The sequence below is a fragment of the Erinaceus europaeus genome, chromosome 20 (genome assembly GCF_950295315.1).
Source record: "Erinaceus europaeus chromosome 20, mEriEur2.1, whole genome shotgun sequence".
Classification (NCBI taxonomy): Eukaryota; Metazoa; Chordata; class Mammalia; order Eulipotyphla; family Erinaceidae; genus Erinaceus; species Erinaceus europaeus.
In genome coordinates this window covers 15776989-15796347 of record NC_080181.1, presented here as the reverse complement: position 1 = coordinate 15796347, position 19359 = coordinate 15776989, and the positions used below count along the sequence as shown (strand labels likewise).

Sequence of the window (19359 nt, the reverse complement as noted above, 5' to 3'; positions counted from 1 at the left end):
AAGAGAGATCACAGAGAAGGCACTGAGAGGTGAGCACTGAGGTTCCAGTTACACCACCCCTCTACTTGGGGATACAGAGGAAAAGCCACTTGCTCGCCCCTCTGTGAGACAAGAGTGTCTGCCTCCAAGGAGTGTGTGTGTATGGGGGCTAGGGGTTGGGGGTGGGGGGAGGTGAGAGGCACCCTGGCAGGAAGAACGGGACAGAGGCATTATTTAAATGGGTGAGATTTACTGCCCAGGCGTCACCGCTTTAGGAAGCCACGGTGCTGTGAATTACGGGCTCTGAGTCCCACAGGACGCTCAGCTACAGGGACCTTAGAGATCAATCAAGGACACAGCTCACCCAAGTACATGTGTCCCCACCCCCCACCCACGGATGTTTATCTTCTCCTGCAGAGACAGCAGGGACAATGGCTTTACTCAGGATACCCTGGTAGGGCTGCCTTCTCCTCATCTTCACCACAAAACGTCAAACATGAAATCATATGCAATAACCTCCCCAAGACAGAAAAAGCTCTCCCATTTTGCCTCCTCATCCCAATGCCAGGTGTACAGATGTTACAGCTGTTGCCAACACTTCTCTTTCCAAACCCTTGTGTGTACAGTCCCAAGCAAAGCCAGGGCTGTGAGCCTCAAAGCCCTCCCCTGCCCCATCATGGTTTGGCCACTCAATCCTGCTGTGCCAGCTCCCACAGGGACACCCTGATAATGGGGTCTTCTCCCCAGCAGCTGGTAGTTGGCAGGGCCTGTAGGTTCCAAGGCGAGCATGTGGGTGGGTGGGCACCCCCACCAGTCAGGCTTTGTGGTAGCCGGCCCATGGACACCATGTCCTGAGCATGCTTTCCTCCCATAACCACAGAAGCCCTTTCTCAGGGACAAGCAGGTGTCCTCAGACACAAGCCCTTGCTCTAGAAAGGATAAATGGAGACAAACAAACACAAGAACATCAGTAGAAGAAGAGGGGAAACAGAAAACTCGAAGCCACACAAAGCCACAGGCTGTGGGGTCACCTTCCCTGGCCAGTAAACAAATATGTCTGGCTTGAAAATTTAGTACCAGGGAGCAGAGTGCCTCTCCTGGCAGAAGCCCTTTCATTAGACACCCATATAACAATCTGATTTCCATTTTTGCTTTTGCTGCCAAAAAAAGGATTCAAGTTGAATTTAATGCTCAGTGTCAGTAACCGTCCAATTCCAGGTCCCCGGCACAAAGCTTGCCCCCCAGCCTCTCCCTTTCACCTGGACAGGATCTGCCTCTCTGGCTCTGTTTGTTACCATCAGGAGTCCCGTGCCCAACTCACCTTTCTGAATGCTGCTAGATCATGCTTAAAAGAGTGGGAGAGAGAAGTCAAAGCCCTGCTTAGCTCTGGCATTAGGTGGTGCCAGGAGTTGAACCTGTGGTCCCTGGGGCCTTGGTTGTGTCATGCCACACTTATAAGAGATCTTCTGGACTACAGAGGAAGATCTCAGTAATGAGCAGGAGTTGAAACAGCAACATTTTTAGTCACTGTTCCAGACAACTTTTCTGGTAGATAGTGACAGATACCACAGCACTGCAGCCTCCCCCAGTGCAATGGGGGTACTGAGCATGACGAGCAGACATCTTTCTATGTGAACTATCTTGACAGCCCAGAATTTGTGACTTTTCAAGGCCCCTGTTGAGCCCTGTCATCTGGGACTGTGATCACTGAACTGGCTGGGTGCTCTTCTCCCACATTGCCTCCTGGAAAAGGGCGTTCTAGCCCTCAGTGTGTGTGGGGGGATTGATACCAGTGCATGTGCCATGTGACACAATATGCAGGGACCTGCCTCTTGGCAGTGTCACCTCAGGGTGATAGAGCTGGGCTTGGCCACTGGGTGCTAGCTGACAGGCAGGCACAGGGAACCCATGGTTGGAGAACAATGACTTTTGCACAATGCAACTGCCTGCTCACTGGCAACAAAGGTCTAGCAGGGCTAGGGAGGCCAGCCGCTGCCTTTAAAAAGCAAACAAGAGCCTCACTTAGCACCATGCTTAGGCACAGACAGAGCCACCACGGTGTACCTTCCACAGCCCTCAGATTCATGGTACTGTAGCGTTCCAGACTTGAGAGATTTGCCCATGTCATACCCAGGCTATGGGATCAACCTCTATCTCACAAGCAGTCAAGAAGACTTCTTGGGACTGGTACATAGCTCACCTGGTAAAGCACACCACACCACTTATCAGGTGTGGGGCCCTGGGTTTGAGCTCCAACGTCACTGGGAAGCACTGGGAGAGCTCCATAGATAGTGAAGCAGTGTTAGGTTGTCACTCTTCTCTGTGTCACTCTCCCTCTTTCTTTTCTGTTTCTCTACTGTGGATAGATAAAGGGGCTATGGTAGCATCCTGTGTGCATGTGCTACTGGCACTGCATTGAAAAAAAGCTGACAACTTCTCCATCCACTTACTCAGGGCAGCAAAGTTCAGCTTTCTCCTTTTACAACTTGGCAGAGAACCGGAGCCTTTATCTGGAGTGTGAGGCAGGAGATGGGCTGGGCTCTCCCCAGGGCCACCAGCAGGGTGAAGTCTCACAGGGCAGTGGTGCACCTGGTTAAGTGCACATAGTACTAAGCACGAGGACCCGCACAAAGATCAGGGTTTGAGCCCCCAGGTCCCCACCTGCAGGGAGAATGCTTCACAAGCAGTGAAGCAGATCTGTAGGTGTCTTTCTCTTTCCATCTCTATCTACCCCCCCCCCCAATTTCTCTCTGTTCCAAAGGGGGAAAAAAAGGAAAGGAAAGAAAAAAATGACCGCCAAGAGCAGTGGATTTGTAATGCCAGCACCAAGTCCCAGTGATAATCCTGGAGGCAAAAAAAAAAAGGAGGAAGAGAAAGGCTTCACGGTAGGGGTGCTGGGAGTGACACCCCCATCCTACGGTGCAAGTCAACGCCTGCCACCTGGGCCAACAAAGGGTTAACATCCCAAAAGAGAGTAATAGGAGCTGGAGTGGATCCCCCAGAGGACTCATTCCAGCTGAGGAAGAGGCAATTAACTGCCCCGATTATAGCCCCTGATTCGGGTAAACACATTTCCAGTAATGGAGATGTCTCTTGAGTGAATTGAATGCTGTAGCTATGAATTATGCCCTTCCCCCACACAAAAAGGTGTCAAGGAAATGATCTACCCCTGCCCTCTCCAGCATGGCACCCCAATGTTCAGAGACTGGCTTCCACACCCCACTCTCACCTGAAAGCAGAATGCTCCTGACTGCTAGGCTACCTGGGAAGGTAGGAATGCACAGTGAGAGTAAGCTTTACTTCTGTTTTGTATTGTTTAAGCAAAAATGAGCTCACTGGATGCTCTGGAGCCATCCCTGATAGTCGGGTCAGCCCATCTGGTCATGCCTGCTGGTCAGACACAGTTCCCATGATGTCCGTGCCCAACAGGTCAGCAGGGAAGCCTCTCCCTCCTTGGTCATGCCATGTGCACCTGCAGCTACTCCAGAGTGCCTGTGGGTGTGGACGGCTGGCGTTTAGCGGGAGCTTAGCTAAGCATGGGTCAGAAGCAGCAAGGGACAGACACTTGACATACTGAGTTTGCTCTGTGCCTGCTTTCCACTTCCTGACACCCAGGGGTGGAGCTAACCAAAGAAGCTCTCTGGTAGTGATAACTATACCTGGCACTTAGCCATTACAAAGGTTTTTAATTTGTGGCACTTTTTTGAGTGTATCTGATATTAAGTCTGACCACAGAATAGAAAGACAGTCATAATATTCATAATTTTCTTATTTAGCAATAAGGAAAAGGAGACCACAGAGGTTAAGGGTCTTGATAAAGCTGTCTAGTGGTTATGGAGAAGTGGGGATCAGAACCTGCTTTAGTGGAGAGAAATCCTTTGCTGAGCCCCCCTGGCTGACACAGCCTTGGCCACAGAATCTGACTACTCAGGTGCAGGCCCACCTGTGGGCCAGTGGCAGCTGCCCTTGGACCAAGTCTGGAGGGTGGGGTCACACTGGCAGGGCTCCATGGAGTGACTCAGCGCAGCTCAAGAACAGTACACTTGCTGAGTTCTCCGACTTGCCCTGCCTGCCATGCTCCTCCCATCCCAATATACACCAAGGCCTTAATCCCCAATCTTCCCACCAAGAACCATTTCTCCATCCTGCCTCTTGCTTCCACTCTCCACTACCCCTCCCTAACATAGGCACTAGGAAAGTGAATCTCAACAAGAGCTGCTCGAGCAGGATCTCAAGGCTTCAGATCCTTGAATGCTGAAAAGGGATGTCGATTTGAAGCTCCCTCAAGGGGAGACAGAACCACCAAGGGCCTGCCCTTGTTCAGGCCCTCCATTTGGAGAAGGAACCAGAATCACTAGACAATGTTAGAAGTACTCATCCAGGGCCAGGAGATGGCTCACCCTGTAGACTTTGCATCTTGCTGTGCATGAGGCCCTGGGTTCAACCCTGGCACCATATGGTAGAACCACAGACCCAGGAAAGCTCGATTAACGGTGGAGCAGTGCTGAGTTGTATCTCTCTGCCTCTCCATCTCTCTCTCTATAAATATATAATGAAAAAATTGGGCCTGGGGCTGCTCTGTCATGTTGTACATATGCAAGAAAGAGTTCATTCCCAAGCAGCACATGAAAATAAATAAATAAATAAATAAATAAATAAGCAAATAAAAATGAGGAGATGGACCTGAACTGAAGGTCTTATTGACTGTGAGTGATGTGTCCTCAGGCAAAGGGCCTTTTCTATTCCTGAGTTTCCTGCCTGTGGCCTGAATCTGAGGGCCAGTTTGATCTGCAGCCAGAGCAAGGCCTGAGCATGGCTCTGTCCTCAGAATCATTCTGCCAGAGAGGGGAGGCTGCAATGGGGACTAATAGATTCAGGGGAACTCTGAGACCAACAAGGACTTTAATTAAAATGGAAATGTAAATATCACATTTGCTCTGTTCTGAGAATCATACCCAACTGCCAGAGGGATCAGGGCACCAGCAGCTATTCTGAGGGCTGACCAGTGCCTTGCACATGTGGCCAAGGCCAGATTCAATCAGAGATCACAGAGAACATCAGCATCTCTGGCATTATGCTATTCCACTGCAGAATACTGTGCCCCAGGATGGTTCCGTAGCCCCCATGTCCACTTGGTCGATTCCAAATTATATTCCTCCATGAGGATAATTTCTGGAACCATCCGTTCCACCCCGGTTCCATGGCTGCCAGTTCTTAGCAACATCACCCCGCCAGATATTCGTCGGGATGCGGCATCATCTAAGTTCATTTCCCACGTCTACGTTCGACCGGACCTGCCAATATACGCGGATATCTTCGCCCACCCTGTCTAACGCTTGACATCTTGTCACCCAATCTGGTCCCCTACGCCTACACTGAACTTCTCTGTTCCAGACTCTTGGAAACAGAGTTGGCAGTCAGCTGAGGTAAAGAACAAACACCTCATCACAGACCCCTGCAAGCGTCAACCCGGCTTTGACCTAGCACGTTATGACTGGGCCCTCCTCAATCGCTATCGAACAGGCCATGGCCGGTGCGCTGCTATGTTCCATCGCTGGGGAGCCAGAGACGACCCGAACTGCCCCTGCGGCTCCAGACAGACTATGACCCACATAGTCAACGACTGCCACCTCTCCAGATTCAAAGGAGGTCTCGAAACTTTACATCAGGCTCAACCTGATGCTGTTGACTGGCTACGGAAGAAGGGCAAACACTAGAAGAAGAAGAATCAGAGCTAGAGGAGGTAGGGCATCCTCTAGTGCATCAACAGTTTTTTTCACAGCTTGATTTTGAGAAAGAACTCTTGTTCCCACCCCATTAGATAGCCACTTCTCTATAAATGTACCATATATTCATTTCATATAAAACCCCATCACTGGGCCCGGGAGATGGCTCAGTAAGTAAAGTGCACAGTTTACCATGCTTACAGCTCTGCGTTTGATTCCTAAAGCCACATGGGAACACCATGGACAGCACCAAGGGAGTTCCATGAGTGACAGAAGGTGCTATGGCATCATCTCTTCTCTAAGGGCAGGGAATGAAAAAGTTGAGCTATAGAGACCACTCAACACATGAGCAAAGTCCATGGCTCACCCCCCGTTCCACATTAAGTACATAAATACATATACAAATGACATTCTACCCCTAGGGGTTCCTCTGAGTTGGGGATCATGCCCCTATTACCTCTCTTCCATAATCTCAGGGGAGACAGACAGCATAAAAGAGGTGACAAGTGTCATGCTTAACCCCTGTGCAATCTGAAGGCACCAGTCCTGTTTTTTCTTAGACACAATGACAACCTGCCACTCCTGCAGGGATGAGGTTGAACTCTGGTCCCTCCCCAACCCCCTTGGGATCCTTGCAGTACTAAAGTTTTATGGGGTGGATGTACACTAGCGGCTCAACTCAAATGGGAGGAGGAAATCTCTGGACTGGGAATTGGGAATCCTGGAACCAGAGGCTACAGTGGACAGCTAAGGTGGTAGCCCTGGAGATGAAAGCCTTCCCCAGGGCTCCTACCTGGGGGAGGCAGGAGATGAGAACACAACAGGTGCACACTGACACTACGTCCCACTACCCACACAGGCTATATTCTGCAGTCATTCTCCCCTCCGAAACTTTTGGTGATTGTCTCATTAGGGCTCATTACAAACATCAAGTTACATTTTGCAAGGTTGTAACTACAGGGGAAGGATACAATTATTATAATGAGGCCACCCCAGTCCCAGATTCTCTCCCCTCCAATCAGTCCCAAATGCCACCATTCCAATCACCTTCCTCGCCTGCCACCTGGCCCTCCTTGGTCTCTTCTCCTGCATCCCTCTTCGTGGCCAAGGTGACAGAGCCCGACCTACAGCATGATTTCTTCTCCATCAAAGCAAAGTTCTCTCCCTTTTTCTTCCCTGATAATGAGCAGCTTTCTCCTGGTGCAGTCTTGATGGAGTGCAGAGCTGCAAATGTCAGGTGGTAACTAGCAGAGTGGGGAGACTGGGCTCCAGTGAGGAAGAGAGGCAGGGTGTGAACCCGAGTTTGCACCTGCTCAAATGCTCGGGGCTGGGGGGGTGGGGCAGCCCTGTTGCTGGCTGAAGCTGGACAAGGCTGAGAACTGATGCACAAACCAGGGTCACTGAGATCCCAGCATTGCAGTCAGGGAAGGCTTGGAGGGCCTGGCTACTCCTGTTTCTTGACTGTTTACCATCCAAAGGCCATCTGTGGGGTGACCAACCTAAATCGTCTAAAAACAGCACTTAGGACTGGGAGCTGGATCAGTGATAGAGCAATCACCTCAACATGCATCAGGCTCTGGGTTCATTTCCTAGAATCACTTGGGAACAGCAAGGTGAAGGCCACAGATGGTACAGCAGTGCTTTGAGCTAGTGCTTGTGCTCTTGCCCCACCCCACCCCCGACTTGTTGATTCTAAAAACAGAAAAAGGAAATAGGCAGTTCAGTGGTAATGTGCATGCATAAGACCCTGGGTTCAATCTTTAGCACCATAGAATTTTAAGAAATAAGTTTAAATGAATAAAAGATAAAGTCATGTGGAATAAGGTGTCACCTTTTCAGGAAAGCAGGCATATACCCAGAAAACCAGATAGGTATGGACAAACTCTTTCTTTTGTAGAACTTGTAGTTTTTAGTCCAGAAAAAAGACTTCAAGGGACCATGTTAGCTGACTTCAAGACCCAGAGGACCGTTGGGTATAAGAGGGAACAAGCTTGACCTGCATGCCTGCAGGCAGAATCTGGACTTACAAGCCAGTCAGCCATGAACTTGGCCACCTCACAAAGTAGTGAGAGCATCTCTGGGTTCCTATTTATTAAACATTTTGCCACCTTTCAGCCACCAAGTTGCAGATGTTACCACGACATCATCTTGATTTCCCTGGGCAGACGACCTCACTAATGTGTCCTGGAACCTCACCTCTCCAGAACCCTACCCCTTTAGGGAAAGACAGAAACAGGCTGGGGGTATGGACCAACCTGCCAAAGTCCATGTTCAGCAGAGAAGCAATTACAGAAGCCAGACCTTCTACCTTCTGCACCCCATAAAGAATTTACATCCATACTCCCGGAGGAATAAAGAATAGGGAATCTTCCAATGGAGGGTATGGGACACAGCACTCTGGTGGTGGGACCTGTATGGAATTGTATCCCTCTTATCGTACAATCTTGTTAATCATTATTAAACCACTTATAAGAAAATGAGCCTGAGAGGTAGCTTATCTCTACTGTGCATGTTGGAGGTCTTGGGCTTAATCCCTGGTATCACAGAAAAGAAGGCAGGAAGGAAAGAAGGAAAGGAGGGAGGGGGGAGAGGAAGGAAGGAAGGAAGGAAGGAAGGAAGGAAGGAAGGGGCCAAAACTATCTCTCAACTAAAGACCATCCCCTACAGGTATATCTGATCCCACCTAAATGCTGGCCCCTGACACATGGCCACACCACAGATTTAGTCCTTAGCGCCTGCCCACCATTTCCATGCACTGATGTCTACACTTGTCTCTTGTCTGGGTCCAGTCAAGGGCTCCCACCTTCACCGAGTTCTAGCCTCTGCTCTGATGACTGCCTTGGGATCCCAATTCCCTCCACTAATGCCTTTGCCTTTCTGCTCTGGCCACGCAGGGAGATCCCACCAGCCTGCCCCCAGGAGCTGGCTTGCTAAGGAAAAGTAAACGGGCAGAATTTCATCCCAGCTCTCCTGCCTACAGTGCTTCCTGCTCCCTTCACATTCCCTGCCACAGTGGATGAAGCCTGCAGAGTCCTGTGGTAGCCCCCAAATCACATCCGGGCACTGCCCTGGCCAGGCTCTCCCTCCCCTCTGCACTTCCCCATAGGGATTGATTTGTTCAGTTTCAACAGTTTAATCTTCTCTATCCCTTGGAGCAGAGCTGTTTTTCTCTGATCCCTGGTTGGAGGCATTCTGTATCAGACTGAGTAAAGGGGGCTGGGTGGAGAAGGTATAAGGAAAAAAATAAAATAAAGAAGGAAGAAAAACATACCTCCTGGCAAAACCCAGAGCACCACTCTCACAACATCTTTCCCCGCTCCATTATTTATAGTGCGACTGAAACATTTATTCCTCCCCTGCTCTTCCAAAGCACAGTGTTTGCACTGAGCTGCAGCAAGTACAGGAGGCCGAGCTCGGCACCAGCACAGAGCATTTGCTTCACAGCAGTGCACCATGGACAGTGTGGTGGCTCTCAGTGGGGACAGAGAGGGGATGGGACTGGGGACACTCAAAGGGGCAGGGTAGAGGCCCAGGCTACAGAGAAGGCTGGGGGAGGGGGCTTCTCCAATCCTACGGCTGAGGGGCAGACACCACATGAGGCGTCAATGCCTACAGGTTCCTACATGACTAATTTGGAACATTAAGGTAGTGTAGACAGGATAGAGGGAGGGAAGTTGTGCCTGTTAGAGCACATATATTACATATATTACATATGTGGAAGGACATGGGTTCAAGACCTGGTTTCCACCTGTAGGGGGAAAGCTTCATGACTGGTGAAGCAGTGCTGCAATTTCTCTTTCCTCCTTTCTACCACCCTCTTCCCTCTCAACTTTTCTGACTTTATTCAAGAAAGAAAGACAGAAAGGAAGGAAGGAAGGAAGGGAGGAAAATGAAATAAAATGGCTACTAGAGTGGTGGCTTCATTGTGTAGGTTCCAAGCCTCAGCAATAGCCATGATAACAAATAAATAAACAAATAAATAAAATAAAATAAAATAAAAAGATGATGTAGAACAAATACATAACTTTTTTAAAATTATTTTAATGGGAAAGAGAGAGGGAAAGAGACCAGAGCACTGTTCAGCTCTGGCTTATGGTGGTGCTGGGAATTGAACCTCAGAACCTCAGGAATGAGAGTCTTTTGCATAACCATTATGCTATCTGCTGAGCCCAAGTACTTAACACTTTAAAGTTAACTGAAAACACACACACACACACACACACACACACACGCACACAACACACACACACACACACACACAACACACACACACACACACACACACACACACACACACACACATTGTGCGCAACACTGCTGAGTGGACTCCCAGACCCAGTATTTTCACTGATTGAGAGAGAGGAGAGTAAAGAGGCAGAGAGAGGGGAGACACCAAAGCTCCACTCTAGCAGCCATGGAGCTCTCTTGGTGCTGTTCTACGTGCTCCCATGTGATGCAGGGCCACTTGCTTGGCAAGGCTATTAGACGGTCAGTTCCGGGCCCCATCACCTTCATTTTCAAGTGACCTGCATAAGACCTTGAGGACTGTCCACAGGGAACAGCATGTTAATTTGGGATTTACTGACATTAGAAATACTAAGGGGGTTCTACAGAACCTCACTCACCCATCCCCACCCTGGTGTACATGCTAAAGAGAGTTCCTAGTGCAGTAAAGGAGGCCTGGCTTTCTTGACAATCTCAGCTCTCTTTGAATGAAGAAACCCACAAACCTCCAACAGCGAACTCTCACCCCCCTCATCCCGGTTCCGCCTCTGCTGAGACAGTAACTGCCACATCTCTTCCTGGCTGTGCACCCACTTGGCACCTATAGATTCAGGTCCACTGACAGTTGCTGTGGACAGTCCAGTGATTGAGGGACCCCAGTCTGGGCACCCCTCTCTACCTTTGCTGTTGCCCTCCCACCAGCAGGTGGTGATGCTGCTTTCCATGGAACAGCCCTGCACCCCAACACATTGAAATCAAGTGTGATCACATTAGCAGTGGACCTGCCACATGATTTCCGCAACTCTTGTCCAAGGCATCTGCCCAAAGAACACAAAACACTTATCTGAAGAGATCTATGCACACCATGTTCATCACAGCACTAAATATAATTGCATAAATTATCTTTGTGGAATTATAAATATAATTTACATAGTGCTATAAACAACCCAAATGTCCAACAACAGATAAGTGGTTAAGAAAGTTGTGGTACAGACACACAATGGGAAAATGCTTGGCTGTAAGAAATGACGAGATCTCTTTTACTACATCTCAGATGGGCCTTGAAGGGATTATGTTGAGTTAAGATAAGCCAGAAGGAGAAGGATAGATACTAGATGGTCTAACTAATAGAAAATTAATGGAAATTAAGAAACAAAGAGAAGGGAAACACAGGGTGAAACTCAAACTAGCAGTAGTCTACTGCAACAGAGCCAAGGACTCTAAAGGGGGAGGCAGGAGGGCTTGAAAGGGTATTGGGGAACCCAGTGCACAATGATGGAGGAAGACTCCAGTTAGTGGTGCAGGCAACTATCACAGGAAGGTAAGAAACTGTACTCATGTGACAACTATTTTGTAAATCATCTCCCCCCCCCCAATAAATTAACTTGGAAAAAAAAAGATTCATGTCTTTTGACATGTGGTGGCACAACTTATTAAGTTACTATGCACAAAGGCCTGGGTTCAAATCCCTGCTCCCCACCTGCAAGGGGGAAAGCTCTATGAGCAGCGAGGCAAGCTGCAGGTATTTCTTTCTCTTTCTCTCTCTTGCCTTATTTCTGTTTCTATCAAATTAAAAAAATAAAAGAGGAAAAATTGGCCACAGGGAGGAGTAGATTCATGCAGGCATTGAGTCCTAGTGATAACCCTGGTGACAATAAATAAATAAATGGTATGCCTGCTCTTAGAATTCCTACACTGGAGAAAAAGGTACCAGGAAGGTAGCTCACTAGTCATCTACCATTCGAGCAAGAAAGGCAACCACTCAAAGAACCAGATAGCAGCTAAATACTATTACCTGTAATTATGTGCTGAGGGTTTAATGCACATTATCTCATTTATTGTACAACAACCAAAGGAAGTGGATATTGGTATTCAATCCTTTAAGAACAGGCGGAAAATGGAGACTAGGGATATACTTGGTGATGGAGCTTATGCCAAGCAAATGTGAGACCCTAGGGTTTGCTCTCCAGCACTAAAGAAAAGTGTCTTTAATATCTGCTACATGGCAGCAGGAATACAATGGTGAGTAAGACAACTGTTCTTCAGGGAAGATTATGACCCAGATGAGGAGACTGAGGCCTGGAGAGCTTGGCTCAGGCCTTACAGTATCTGCCTTGTACTTCTCAGTAAGAGGCTTGGCTGTCACAGATCCCACAGACCCTGTCTGTGCCAGTTTATTCCACAACAGCCATCATCCCACCGAACTGGGTGGCTCAGGATTGGGGACAGCTCTCAGCAAGAACCTGGGTCTGCTGGCAAATAGGTGAAGGCACCTTGTAATTTGCAGAGCAGAAGGGACCCTTTTATGTTCTCTGCTCCATGATGCTAAATCTGGGGCCCCTGGGAGGCTGGCCAGGTTCCATCCTAACAGCAGCAGGCGGCAGGTGTGTCCAGAGAGGTGCTCGGGCTCGTCTCCAAGCAGTGCCAGGCCCCAGGCAGAAGAGTGTATGCCCCCTGGCCCTCTCTCCACTCTAGGGTCCTGCTCACATCCAAAGGCAGGTCTCCTACTTCTGTGGCTCAGCTCCTCTCCTTCCTGCTGTTCCTGCACTCCAAAGCATGGGGTGGGGTGGAGAAGAGAGGAGAGCAGCTTGAACAATAACCAATTTGCCTAAGCTCCCCCCCCCCCCCACAGCTAATAAGAAGGAAGGAGCCCATTCAGGCTAGTGCTGAAATTACAGTCTCCGTTTCTCTGTAGTGATAGAAGGCGGGGAATTTGGCACTGAACTTGGAGCAGGTCTGGTGGGGGGCGGCGGCTGGGGGAGAATGGGACTCGGCACAGCCGGGTAAGCAGAAGCCACTGGCACTTGGTTTTCTCCCTGGCTTTCCAGTATCCCCCACTTCTTGTGCTCCTCTCCCAAGAATATATTTGTTTGTTTATACCAATTGATTTCCAAAGGCCTAGGTGCCCTTGGGGCCTCTGGCTGCAGGTGTACCAAATGCTAATCCGACAATTACAGTCACTCCAGCAACACAAACTCCCCATAAAAGGAGAGAGCCAAAGGACTCCCCACTGGGGAGAGCAGCCCTCAAAGGCAAGCCCTCCACTGAAGGGCAGTGGCCTCAACCTTGGCAGCACCAGCCTGGGTGGGCACCAGGCTGGCAGATGGTTGGGCAGGGAAAGCTCTGCCCCACGTGGCTGGCGTCAGTGGCATCATGCCCTGGGAGACCTTTCAGGTCCCATCTGCCTGAGCTGGGGGACATGAGACAGAGGCAGGCCCAGGCCCAAGTGGCCGCTCCTAATCCCCATCTTTCATGGTAGATCATTCCTTTATTTAAAAAAGAAGAAGAAGAAGAAAATAGCCTCAGGGGCTGGGAGACAGACAACTCAGCCAGGAGAGCATATACCCTATCATGGCCCTGGGTTCCAGCCCTGGAACCTTATTGGAACACCATGGTCAGCAACAAGTGGAGCTTCAGGGATGGTGGGGCGGTGCTGTGGTGTTTCTCCCTTTCTCTCCTCTCTCACTCCTAAGCCTTTAAAAAAATGTTGGGCCAGGGAGCTTGAACCTGTTTTAAAGCCCTTGGTTCATTCCCCAGTACTGCGTAAAATAAGAAAAACAAACCAAAATCAGTGGTTTCTTAGAGTCAAACACTGTTCTGTGCCCTCAAGGAATGTCAGTGTCCAAGACAGACAGACAAACAGACAGACAGACAGACACTGTCCCATTGCTAAGGGAGTTTGTAGCCTGGTGAGCACATCATAGAAAAGCATCAACAGCAAAGGTGAAGGGAAAGTATGTGAAGTAGGAAGGATTGAGGTAGGGAACATGGACATGGGTCTCCTTGGTTCATACCAGGAAAGAGACGTTTGCAGAGAAAGGTGACACATACACTCAGACCTGAATGATGAGGTGGAATCAAACGGGAAGCATAGGGTGGCAAGATGGCTTTCCAGGCAGAGGGAAGAGAATGTGCAAAAGCCCTAGTGTGTGTGTGTGTGTGTGTGTGTGTGTGTGTGTGTGTGTGTGTGTGTGTGTGTGTGTGTGTGTGTGTGTGGTGCCCTAGTGTGTTTGACGAGCATACACCAAAGTCAATAAGCAAGGGGACCATGGCATCCAGTGAGGTCAGAGAGTGAGGAGGGCCAGAACACGGGGTCTTCTGGGGCCTGTGTGACATGTGTGTTTAACAGTGAAAATGCCAAGCCTGGACTGATGGTTTGGCCAAACCTGTGCTACTAGACCTTCTTGAAAGGAAGGGCCTTCCTCACTCATAGGCATCCAGGGATCTACGGCTGCCTCTCAAGAAGGAAAGGGAAGAAAGGAAGAAGGTCATTCCAGTGCCTCAACCTCTTTTATAGTATAGATGCCTCAACTTCTTTTTTGATTTTGAGAACAAACTCACTCTGCTCAGCAAACACTGAAATCCCACTGTGAGCAGGGAAGAGAGTGGGTGGGCAGGAGGCACAGGGCACATCTGGCTGCATCAGGGTGAGCTTTCATGTCATAATAGGGAGTTTGGACTTGACTCTGGAGCCTGCAGACACACTGGATGCAGGAGTGGGAACAAGAGGCTTCACAGGAAACTGCACCAGGATGTTTCTGCAGCAGCATGGAGGGGCCTAGTGATTAAATGGTGAAGAGAGACCCCTCCTCCTTGGGGCAGAGTTGAAGATCTGAACTCCTGTGCTTGGGTGACATTTCATCCTAACTTCTGGTATGTCCCAATTAGCTGTGTGCCCTGATGTGATATTGCAAACCAACCAACACTCTGAGGCTTCTTGCTGTCTGACTTCAGAGGCCATCACAGGTTTGCAAGGAAGGGGGCCAGAATAGCCTCCTTGCCTTGCTGGTCTTCATGATGAGATGAAGTTGCCCTCCTGGGCAGGCAGCCACTACACAGAAGGATGGAACCCAGTGGAGCTGGCCAGGCATTCCTCTCTCACACCCAGAGAGCTGGCTGCACTGTGAACGGCCTCACATTTTGAGAGCAAGAGGCCAATTTCCAGAGGCCTGAGCCTGGCTTAAAGAATGCTCTCACTCAACACACACACTTCAAAGCACCAACCTGGTCCACATCTTCCCAGGAGAAGGGCACACCCTGGCAACCTGCACCTGTAGGCGCGTTTGATATGCAAATTCCCCACCCTTTAAGCTAGACTGCTGTGAAGAGGAGAGTGAGAACCAGATTCAGGATTTTGAGCCTTTGGAGACCAAGGTGTCCTGAACCCCTCATTTTACAGAGCAGCTAGCAGAGGCCTGGGGAGGTGGAAGGAGTGGTCCTGGGACTTTCCATGAGAGGGGCTGCATCTCTCATACCAGATGTCAGGCAGCCAGATGGAGTCTCTGTTTACATCTCCCGGCTTACCTGCTAAACCCAGTGCACACATAAAATGTCCCCCAACAGCAGTCCTGGGAGCTGAGAAATAAATACTTAGATAAAAAGCCATTTACCAGGACCCAAATGCCTTTTAACAGAGGCTGTGTGCCTGGCAAGCTAAGCCAATTACCAAAGGATTGTGTTCCAAATGCAGCCTAACTGTCTCAGAGCCATGTCAGGGGGAATCAATAAGTAGTTAATCAATGGACTGATTGATCGTTTACTGCTAGTAATTAAATTTTGAAAAAGTACAAATTTTATTACACCTACAGTCAGTCAAAAGCAATGCTCAGATCTTAGAACATGAAAGGAAATAAAGTAGAAGCCCTGTGGCCACAGAATTTAAAAGTCAGAGAAGGAGGGGGGAGTCTCTATCTCTCAGCATCTCAGGTTCTAAGAGTAAAAAAAGAAGAGATTTAAAAACAACAACAACAACAACAAAAACCTTTGGGTGTCCTCCAGTCGGACTCTCTCATTTGGGAAACCAGGGGTCCTGACTGAGGGACGCACCCCAGAGCCCAGCAGAGCAGCACTGATGCAAGCCTAAGATCCAGGGGTCCCTTTTCTCCTGTCTGGTGTCCGTGTCCTATCTGGGGAGTGTGGCAGAAGTGCTGCTCGGCCCACTGTTTTTCCCAGGGACACTTGTTTTCCTCACTCCCAAATAGCTGTCTTGCCCACTAATACAGAGATTCATGACCATTTCTTAAATATCTTGACCCTTCTTCCAGCTAAGTCAAAAGGGGACAGATGGCTCCAAGGAGCAGGGTTTGCAGCCTAGGCACAGCAGCTGGAAACCATTGCTGGGGAAGCACCTGCAGCAACTTCAGAAAAAGTCCCCAGCATCCAGGGCCACTTCAGGAATGGATATCACTGGGACATCTGTGCTCTGCTTGTCAACGGTGCGTGATTTTCATACACATATCCCTGGCATTCGAGTTCTGTCTGATGCTCTACCTGACACCCTTAAACCGAGCATCCCTATGGGCCTGGCATACTGGCTGAGCTCATTCTAAGATGTAATACAAAAAATTGAGGGAGAATTGACTAGGCAGGATGAGTATCCTTTTGTGCCTGATGAGGAGACATGGCATATGGCTTAACCTGTATATGGAGGTGGGAAGCGGAAGGAGGAAAATATTGTGTTTGGGGAGGTGCAATATTTCTGTGCTGCTCCCCAAAATTAGGTGGTAACTCCTCCAGGAAGCCTCCCCAGACCACTTCCTTAGATTTAGTCTCTCCAGACCACTGTGTTCTGTCCACAGCCTGTTTGTGTGGCTCCTTGTGGACAGGCAATAAGCCCACAGTTAGCTCTTCCAGCCAGTCAGCAGGATCTGGAGCCCCCTGCCCCTGGCTGCCAATCTAAATGTGATCAAGAAAGGCAAACACATTTTTATTACTTGCTTAAGTCAAGTGGAATTAGGTGGGTAGATCTTCTGGGAGGAAAATCAATCCGTTCCAAAGCCAAATATCAATGATTTTGGAATTATCCTCTGCTTTGGTAAGATCAGAGCTGCTGTTTCTGTTTAGACTAAGCACCTTCCTGAGCCATCACCTCCTGTGTAGTTTCTCCAACCTCTGGCAGGCCAGCCCCTCTGGGCTGCGCTGAAGCTGGCCTCTTCTCCCCTTCTGCCCCAAACACTGACAAGAGTGCTCGCAGGGAGGACAGACCGACTCAGAATCCACTAGCCTTTCCTTTGAACTTGTCCCTCATCCCCTTCCCTGCTGCTCCCTGCCCAGGGAAGCAAGTAGGAGAGATTAAGGATTACCGGCTTGTTCTGGGAAAGCACTGGTCCCCCCAAGCTTCCTGCACCCCCCTAATTGGATCGGCTGCCAAGAAAAGTCTGCTTTAATCAGCCCATGATCACCACTGTGGGGAGGAGGGCTGGGAAAGGGCTGAGCCTGCGGCCTGGGCTGCTCTGTTTGCTGCCCCAGCTGTGAGTGCGCAGCAGCCTTTATTAACTATCACACTCCATGCTGGACGGCTGCCTGCCCAGGGAGAGCATCAATTCCTTCCCCAGCTTCAGGCTGCCCTGGGATCAGCATTTCCACTTCTTTATGTCCCGATTCCCTCAGAGGACATGGGCAGGTGGGCAGGTTAGACCTGGGCCAGAAGATGGTGCCAAGAATGGATTCAACTAGAAGCCTGAACTCCACTATCTCCCTTCCACCTCATCCATGCATGTATGGGGTAGGGGGTCCCCCTCAGCCTCCCGCAACTTGCAAGGCCTAAATAGAAGATTCTGCACACAGCCTAGCACTTGCATCCTGAGCAATTAGCGTGGTCCTTGTTGGGTCTGAGCATATTTTCATGTGGGTCCATCTGTCCTGACTCATGCCTGAGTGCATGCTGTGCAGGGTCCCTACATGGCTCTGTTGCTCTGTCCCCAGACTGTCTGGCTACACTTGTCCCCAGGGATGAGGAGGAGGTCCTGGGCTAACACTGAGATGCACTCTGGATGCAAGCTTTTGGGGATATGGGTGGAGGGGAAAGCAGAAGTAGTACCCCCATTCTGTGTAAAGGGGAGAGGATTCTGGGTAAAGGAATTTCTAGTGGACCAGATGGAGCTGCCAAGGCCCTCTGAGAGGAGTGGGAGGCTTCTCAAACCATGAGCACCGTGCCCTTGGACTTGGCACTGTGCAATCCCCAAATCCTCCCTTGAATGTTAATGGATATTCACCAAGGTAGTATTCCTATGTTACCCACCCTGGGTGTCCTTCTACAGATCCAGGATCCCCAGTCCCCCCAACAATACCCAGCCAAGTTCCCCTATCTTCTTGTGGACTGAAGGGGTCAATTAAACTTACAGAAGGCTGAGTCTGGAACTTCAGAGAATGGCATTTGTACTTTCCCCTGCTGTGTGTGCTGAGTCTCTACTGCTACCTGCTGAGTGACCTCAGGCCAAGCAGATGACCTCTCTGAGCCTGTATGTCTGCTTTTGTAAAACGGGGCAAATCTGGCCTGTCTGCTTGCCCTGTGGGGATGCTAAGGAATGGAGGAAATGACACGTGTATAGATTTGTAGAATGTCACCTATCTCAACAGGTAAATAGTGGAGTGGTTAAGAGAACAGACGCCACAGCCAGCTGCCTGGGCTCAAATCCCTGCATCAGCTGTGTGACTATGGCTGAGTTATTGCCTGCTCTGTACCACAGGCTCCCATTAGTCAAATTTGGATAATAATGGAACTCCCCACAAGATTGCCATGCAGATCTGATGAGCTAGTATGATGCTGATAGGTAGGACACTGCCTATTGGTGAGCATAATTACACACACACACATACACACACACACACACACACGCACATACACATACACACACACACACACACGGCCCTGAACACTTTCAAACAGATGAGAAAGTATTAGGGTTAAGCTCCCTTGTCAGTGGGCTGGGTTCTCTTCCTCCCTGGATCCAGTGTGCAGTGGGGCTGGTGTGGGGGAGTCTGTCTGCTACGTGATGCTGGAAGGAAGGGCTGGCCACACCATTGCTGGGGCACTGTGGGCACTGCTTCCCACCTGACTAAAGGTCAGCTATCACCACCCGCCACATCCTTATCCACTGGGAGTGCTGTGGAGACTCCACTGGCCCCTGCAGCCTCCACTTTATCAGTATTTCCTTCTGGTCAAATGCAAACCACACCAATGGGTCCCTCTCCTGATTATGCTTCTCTCTATGCTGAGTGAGCCTCACTCTCTTCTGGGACAGATTTTTATGAGTTGAGGGTAAAAAGGGGTGAGGATGGGAGTGGGTAGGTCGGGAACTTCCAGGCTGCAAGACTGCCAACAAATTCCAAATATCCAGTTTCAGGGGGCCGGCAGTAGCACAGCAGATTAAGCGCACATGGCACGAAGTGCAAGAACCAGCTCAAGGATCCTGGTTCGAGCCCCCGGCTCCCCACAAGCAGGAGGGTCACTTCACAAGCTGTAAAGCAGTTCTCTGGGTGTCCATCTTTTTCTCCCCCTGTCTTCCCGTCCTCTATTTCTCTCTGTCCTATCCAACAACAACGATAGCAATAACAACAACAATAAACAACAAGGGCAACACTTTATCAGTATTTCCTTCTGATCAAATGCAAACCACACAAATGGGGAAAAAATGACCTCTAGGAGCAG

General features: G+C 49.6%; 1 protein-coding gene across 3 annotated transcripts in view; it reads right to left on the bottom strand.

The window, feature by feature from the left end:
* The window catches only part of DSCAML1 (DS cell adhesion molecule like 1), a 309373-nt gene that overhangs the window by 184715 nt on the left and 105299 nt on the right, over positions 1-19359 (bottom strand). The window lies entirely within an intron of this gene.